Here is a 7,035-nt window from a genome sequence, read left to right as displayed (position 1 = left end):
TAAATACATATTTATATGAATGGGAAACATTCTACCGTGTTGATACTATGGTAAAAAAAAAAAAAAAAAAAAAAAAAACAATCCACAAACTAGATTTATTTAAGAAAGTGAGACAACAGTTTCGGAATCGTCCTCGATTCCATCTTCGGGTCTCAGGAGGAAAGGTTCAGTTCAGTTCAGTTTTCTCTGGAGTGGCCTGTCCTGCGTCAACAATTTTTAACATGTATTTTCTTTGAACTGATGTTTATTGTGGTGGCTGAATTGCGAGCAAGCGATCCAGCTGTTACGGAGTAAGCATGTGGCATACCCTTTTTACCAGCCCGGCGGCTGTGGTGGGTGGTCCCTGTCTTAGAAATTGTGTATTCACAATTTTGCAAGTAATGTAATAGGGTGGCGTTAGACTCGCCGCAGTTTGCATAACCTGGCAGTCTCGTCATCAATAATTTGCCAAGCGCATGGGTAACCTAGTCTTAATCTGTGTAGTATAACTTCGGTACCTCTTTTTGTATTTGGAGGAAGGGCCAGTGGCTGTAGCCTGTAGCAGCTGAGTACCACTTGGCAGCGAGCGAAATTATAACATTTTCTCTATATGCTCCTCGGAGGACTGCATATATTGTAGCCTTGGTACTTCGGCTCCTTCGGCTTGGTTTAACGATCATGGAGGATGGGGGCATACCTCTGCCCTTTTCGGCTAGTTTGTCAGCAAGCTCATTCCCTTGAATGCCAATGTGGCTTGGGAGCCAGTTTATGATAATTCTTCTACCCTGACTGAGAATTCTTTGGGCTATGGTTAGTACAGATGTCAGAAGGTAGATGTCTTGAGGCATGCTATGCTGTAAACTGTCAATGGTTGCTCTAGAGTGAATGACGTGTCCAGCCCTTAGGGGCGCGTGTGTCAGGGCTTCCATGATCGCAACCGTTTCAGCTTGGAGCGTTGAGGCATTGCCAGTGACCCTAATGGATGCTGTGGTATCCCTTGCTGCGAAGCCGGCGCCTGCAGTGTGGTTTATAGGAACCACGGATCCGTCCGTATAGTAGGTTACGCTACCCGGAGGAGTTATTTGTGCAATGACCCCTTGTGCTTGTGCCTTTAGGCTAGGGTGGAATATTGATTTTTTCTCATTGAATGGTTTACGACTGAGATTTCGATCATTTCGTTTGCCCATGGCGGGGGTTCTTTGTAGTCGGGGTGAGGGGAGTCCAAGCCCTTGGCAAGCAGTGATTCTTTTAGCTGAAAGTATAGCAATACTCTGGCTGTATGTGTGGGCCAAGAGTTGTTCACAAACAACTGATAGTCTTGTAGGCGTCAGAGTACTGTTTGCCTTAGGTATGAGTTTCTGAGTGCCTACAAGACCTTGGAAAGGAACTGTGTTGCCAGTAGATCAATTCGGGTGTCCAAGGACGGTAAATCAACCTCCATGAGGAGGTTGATGACCTTTGTCCATCTGGGAGTTCACAGAATGATCCTGGCAGCTTCATTTTGTATTGTTTCCATTTTTCTTTTAATGTTGTGCTGGAAGCAATGAGGGTGACAGAATCGTAGTCAATAATAGGACGGACAGCATGTACATACAATGATATTAGTACTTTGTGTCCTGCTCCTACTTTCATGACTGACAGTTTCCTTGGTTTGGTCGAGCAGGTATTGGATATCCTATTTGAAAGTGAGCGTGTGTCCTATCCATACACCAAGCTATAAGTCCTTCACCCATGCCAGATTCATACTCTGAACAGTGAGTTTTTTGTTTCTGACATTATTTCTCAGAGCCATAGCTTTTGATTTTGCTGCCGATATTTTTAGACCTGTCCTACAACACTCTTCAGACACAAGATTCAGACAACGCTGAGCTCTAGTTAGGCAGTGGTTGCCAGAGGCTATGATTACCAGGTCATCAGCATAAGAGATGTAGCATGGTTAAGTATGGGGATAGCCACACTCACACTACTACAGGAGCTGACGAGTAATCCTCAAACAGTGAATAAGATGTGGGTATGGGCATGGGGAAAAGCTGGCCTGACTACTACCTACGGGAGTGGGTAAACACAGCTGTTCATACAAACGGCTTTATTTACTGAGCCCTATGCTACTACAGCCTCGGCGATCACAGAAGACACGGGAAATCACTGGCAACAGAGTAACGTCTCCGTACATCATTAAATATCACAATGAGGCACAATACACGAAAAAATCAGTTAAAAGTCCTCCCCAGCCCACACTCACACCTCTTCACAGTCAAGGTTACCCGCCAACTGCCCTTTGTGGCGACTGCACTGAGCGTCACAGCAGGGGTTTGCCAAGTACCCAAATTGGAAGAAGTTTGAGTGTGGGTTAAACAACCTCCTATCGGACCCAAAACTTACTATATATTCTTCTGGAGGTGGGGTGTTTAGAAAATGGGCAAAGGCTTGCCAAAAGGGCGTCAGAAAAGGCATTAAAAATAAAAGTGAACACCCCAAGTGGGCAAGAAATTTAAAATCAATAAAAACGATAAAACTAAAAGATAATCAGAGCACAAGAAAACATAAAATAAAATACGAAAGTTACTAGTAAATAAAGCACAAGAACATAATTAAAAGCAACACATCACACAAAGCTCAGGAGCATAGGGCACACTATAGTTCGGATCAACTGTTCATAATTCGGTTTACAAAAGCACGTCACTCACACGCACAACACTCGGTCATCCTCCTCGAGGAAGTCCACTTCAGCGGCTGGAGTATAGGGTCGCATCTGGTTGGCATGGACTTTGACAGTACGGTGTGGGGGCCAAGGCCCAGGACTTCATAACTGACAGGGCCTAACCTCTTTTGTACATGGCAGGGACCAAGCCAGCGATCACCCAAAGGTCCATGGTTCCCTTGGATCTTTCGCAAGACCAGAGCACCTTCCTCGTAAGGGCCTGAGGTGCGAGCAGCCTGGTCATACTGGGCCTTGTTGGTCTGGGTCCACAGTCTGGCGGTTAGTCAGGCCTTTCCCAAAGAGCGCCATACAACCTGTCAGCAAGTACAACGGCTGGTCCCCCACGGCCCGGTGAATGGCTGAGTTCAGGGCAAGGCACACAGCAAGCAGATGAGTGGGCCACAGCGAAGGAGCCTGCCTAGCCAGCGCCGCCAATGCGTCCTTCACTGTACGGTTGGTGCGCTCCACCACCCCATTGAACAGGGGGTGATAAGTCACCGAAAATGAGTGCTGCGCTTGCAATGCCTCCAGAAGTGAGCACCACTCATGTGAGAACTCCAGGCTATTGTCTGTGTGGAGATGGTTGGGCAGCTCAAAGAGTGTCACGTAGTGGCCCACAAAAGCCTGCAGCACTCTGTTGGCACTCTTGTCACACATTGTAACCAGCTGTATAAACCGAGTATGATGATCCACAATGGACAGGGCATACTGGAACCCTGTCGCTGATCCCCACAGGTCCATAGGGTCGGCAGAGACCCACACCAGTGGAGCCTCTGGTAAAGGATGTCCTTCCATTGGAGCACGACCTGCCACTCCCTTGCGTTACTGACAAGCATGGCACCTAGCCACTTACTCCCTCGCCAGGCGGTGCATATTGGGGAAGTACAGGGCACCCTGCAGGTTCTGGAGCGTACGGTGGACCCCAGGATGGATAGCAGTCGGAGGGCACTGTGCGTGTCGCAGGGCCTGTGGCTGGAGATGGTTGGGGACGCAAACCTGCCTTACTACCCGGTCTGGAAAAGTCTGCAGGTAGTACAGAACACCCTCCTCCACCTCAAAACTGGAGAGTGCAGCAGGAGGTCTCTCTACAGGTACAGTCTGGCGACCCTCTAGCAAGCAAGTCCTCGCATGCCTGGTCTTGTAGTTGGTGCTCCGTCATCTGCTCAGCCGTCATCCTGGTGAGGTCCAGCGAGTCTGCAGCAACCTCCGCAGGTGGAGATGCATCACCTGCAGGTCGGGAAAGGACATCTGGAACGTGGTTGCTGGCCCTTATCTTGTACTTGAGCACAAAGTCGTAGCCCCCAAGCTTGTAGGCACCAACAATGAAGCCCAAGAGCTTCACCTGGTGCTTGGCAAGTTCACATTTCTCCAGGTTTAACTTCATCCCTGCATCGTTCTTAAGGGTTAGAGTCTCCTGTAGATGCTGCAGGTGTTCACTGAAGCTCGCTGATGTAACCAACACATCGTCCAGATATACAAGGGTGTGACATCCCAAAATGGAAGCCAAAACAACATTCATTGTCCTCTGGAATGTCGTTGGTGCAGTCAAGAGGCCAGATGGAAGCCTGCGAAACTGCAACAGTCGATGGCCAATCGTCAGTGCGCACAGAGATGGCCCAGTAAGCTGACCGGCTGTCGAGAACAGTGAACCAGGTTCGCCCTGTCAGTCCAATATCTCGTCAATGCATGGAAAGGGGTAGATGTCCGGGGTCGTCACCTGATTCAGGCCCCGGTAGTCAACACTGAACCGGTGAGATCCATCCCTCTTCTTCACAAGTACCACCGGTGACAGCCAAGGACTGGAGGATGGTTCTATAACACCTTGGGCCAACATACAGTCACACTGTGCGTATCACTTCCTTCATCTTCTGTGGGAGCGTCCACTGTCGCACACAAACTGGGGTATTGGTTGTAGTGACAATACGATGCTGCACTCCCGGAACATGTTCTACTGCCAGCTTGTCTCCAGAGTTGGGAACCGGTCTAGCACTTCACACAACTGCCACTCCTGGTCTGCTGTCAGATGCCCGAGTGATGGGAAGGGGAGCACCAGCGGTCTCAGTGCCACCAGTACCTGAGTCTTCAGCAGCCTCCAACTCTTCACGCTGGCATGCCTCATCCAGAGCAGGTGTGTCCGGAAATACGAAGAAGTCCTTGTCCTCATATCCGAAGTCCAGAGATGCAGTATTGTGGTAATCATCGTTCTAGAACTCACCACAGTCCAAAAACTCGTCCTCCTTTGAGAACTTTTCTGACTCTAGGTCTGGAGTGGCCATGGCCATTAAGTGTTTTGCAGGAGGCTTGCTGTTAGGGATGTCAGAGGTCATCGTGGAGTCCGAGACTGTGTGTACCACCTCCTCTGGCTCCAGGAAAGAAGCGTACCCCAGCACAGTACCTAGGCGAACCTTCCGTGGCTTTGGGTGCGGGTTAACCTACACACTGGAACAGCGACCATGGACATTCACAAGGGTGTGGGGAACAGTGAGGTGATCTGTGCAGGTCTAAATAATGGCCAGGCACGTGTCATCAGGAGAGTTGCGGGTCACAGTAGCAGCCACAAACTTGCCAGATCTAGCTTCTACCACAGTCTCCTCAACTATGTGGACAGGCGAGACGGCTACCAGTGAAGGGGACTGCAACTGACTTTCAGGTGGGTGACACTCAGCTTCCGATGGATGGTTAAGGCAAGATCCACTTCAGCCACTGCAGGGGTAGGCTGGCCTGAAACGCCCTGTAATGCTCTTGAGCTGGCATGCAAGTGCACTCCTGGCAGGCGTGTGACAGCCTCCCTCTTCACCATTGTCACCTCTGACCCTGTGGCCAAAAAGCAGGAAAACGGCTTACCCTCCGCTTCAAGGACTATCTTGGGCCATCCAGTGAACCCAGTTCTTGGCTGGCTGTTCAGCTCCCGGTGCGCTAGCACAGCCGCACGCAAGCAGGGAGACTCCACCCGAGCGGTCTTGGCCAAAGGGACACATAGCTCCCCATCTCACCACAGTTGTAGCACCGACCTCTTCCTGCCCGGCAGTCGCTGGTGTGATGGCCCTCCATCCGATGGTAGTCACACCAGGGTCGCTGCCGACTTCCTATCCTGCGAGGAGACCATCTGTCGGGTGATGTTGCAGCAGGGGTTCGAGCTGGCTGTGAACCTGTGCCAGGAACAGCGGATGCAGGTGTCCCACCAACCAGCGCCGCTTGTGGTAGAACGACCCCGTAGAACTCCAGGCCAGGTGTGGTTGCATCGGGATACTGCAGTGAGGCACAATACACGAAAATATCACAGTTAAAAGTCCTCCCCAGCCCACGCTCACACCTCTTCACAGTGAAGGTTACCCGCTAACTGCCCTCTGTGGCGACTCCACTGAGCGTCACGGCAGAGGGCTGCCAAGTACCCAAATTGGAAGAAGTTTGAGTGTGGGTTAAACGAGCTCTTATCGGACTCAAAACTTACTATATATCCTTCTGGAGGTGGGGCATTTAGAAAATGGGCAAGGGCGTCAGAAAAGGCATTAAAAATAAAAGTAAACACCCCAAGTGGGTAACACGACCACCTGTTCGCATACACGAATCCATGAATCCAGGGCACTTTCATGTAAAAAAAATACTTAACTCTACAGAGATGATTTTGCATCCCTCTGGCAGGTGAATGTTGATTATGTTGGACATAAGGGTGTTGAAAAGGGCAGGACTGAGAACCCCACCCTGAGGTGTTCCATTCTCAAGTGGCATGTGCTGTGAGAGGTGGCCTTGAAATCTGACATTTGCTGGTCCATTTTAAAATAGTCAACTATCCAGGCTTCTGGAGCTAGAGACGAGTATAATGCAAGTGACTCTGAGTAACCATCATGGCACACAATCTAAGCATTCTGCAGTGGAATATCTATAGCTATAATAGAAAAAACTTTCTCCAGTCAGTAGTGCGAGCAAGGAGCATTGACGTCGTCATGCTCCAGAAGACACTGACTATGGGATCTGTTTGCTTCTCAGGCTACCACGTCTTCGCCACTCCACACCTGGATGGTGCTAGAGGCCTGATGACCCTGGTAAAAGAAGCAATCCTGTGCTCCTGAATAGCCAACCCGCCACACTGTGGAGATGGCGTTGAATCTCTTGCTGTTGAGATTCATCTGCCTGGGGGTCCTCCGAAAATATACAATGTATATAGCAAACCACTGTGTGAGAGCTTAGATTTAAACCAGGTCTGTGCTACTGTAGCACAAGACCGAGTGATCTTAGGAGGAGACGTCAATGCACATCTATCCGTGCTGAATCCCCGCAAAAGGCCGAACGCGGCAGACATCCATATAGCAGAGGTGCTTGACACATTCCCAGACATCGCTCTTCTCAACACCCAA

Source organism: Penaeus vannamei, chromosome 23 (assembly GCF_042767895.1).
Source record: "Penaeus vannamei isolate JL-2024 chromosome 23, ASM4276789v1, whole genome shotgun sequence".
Lineage (NCBI taxonomy): Eukaryota > Metazoa > Arthropoda > Malacostraca > Decapoda > Penaeidae > Penaeus > Penaeus vannamei.
This window is presented reverse-complemented; position numbering follows the sequence as displayed.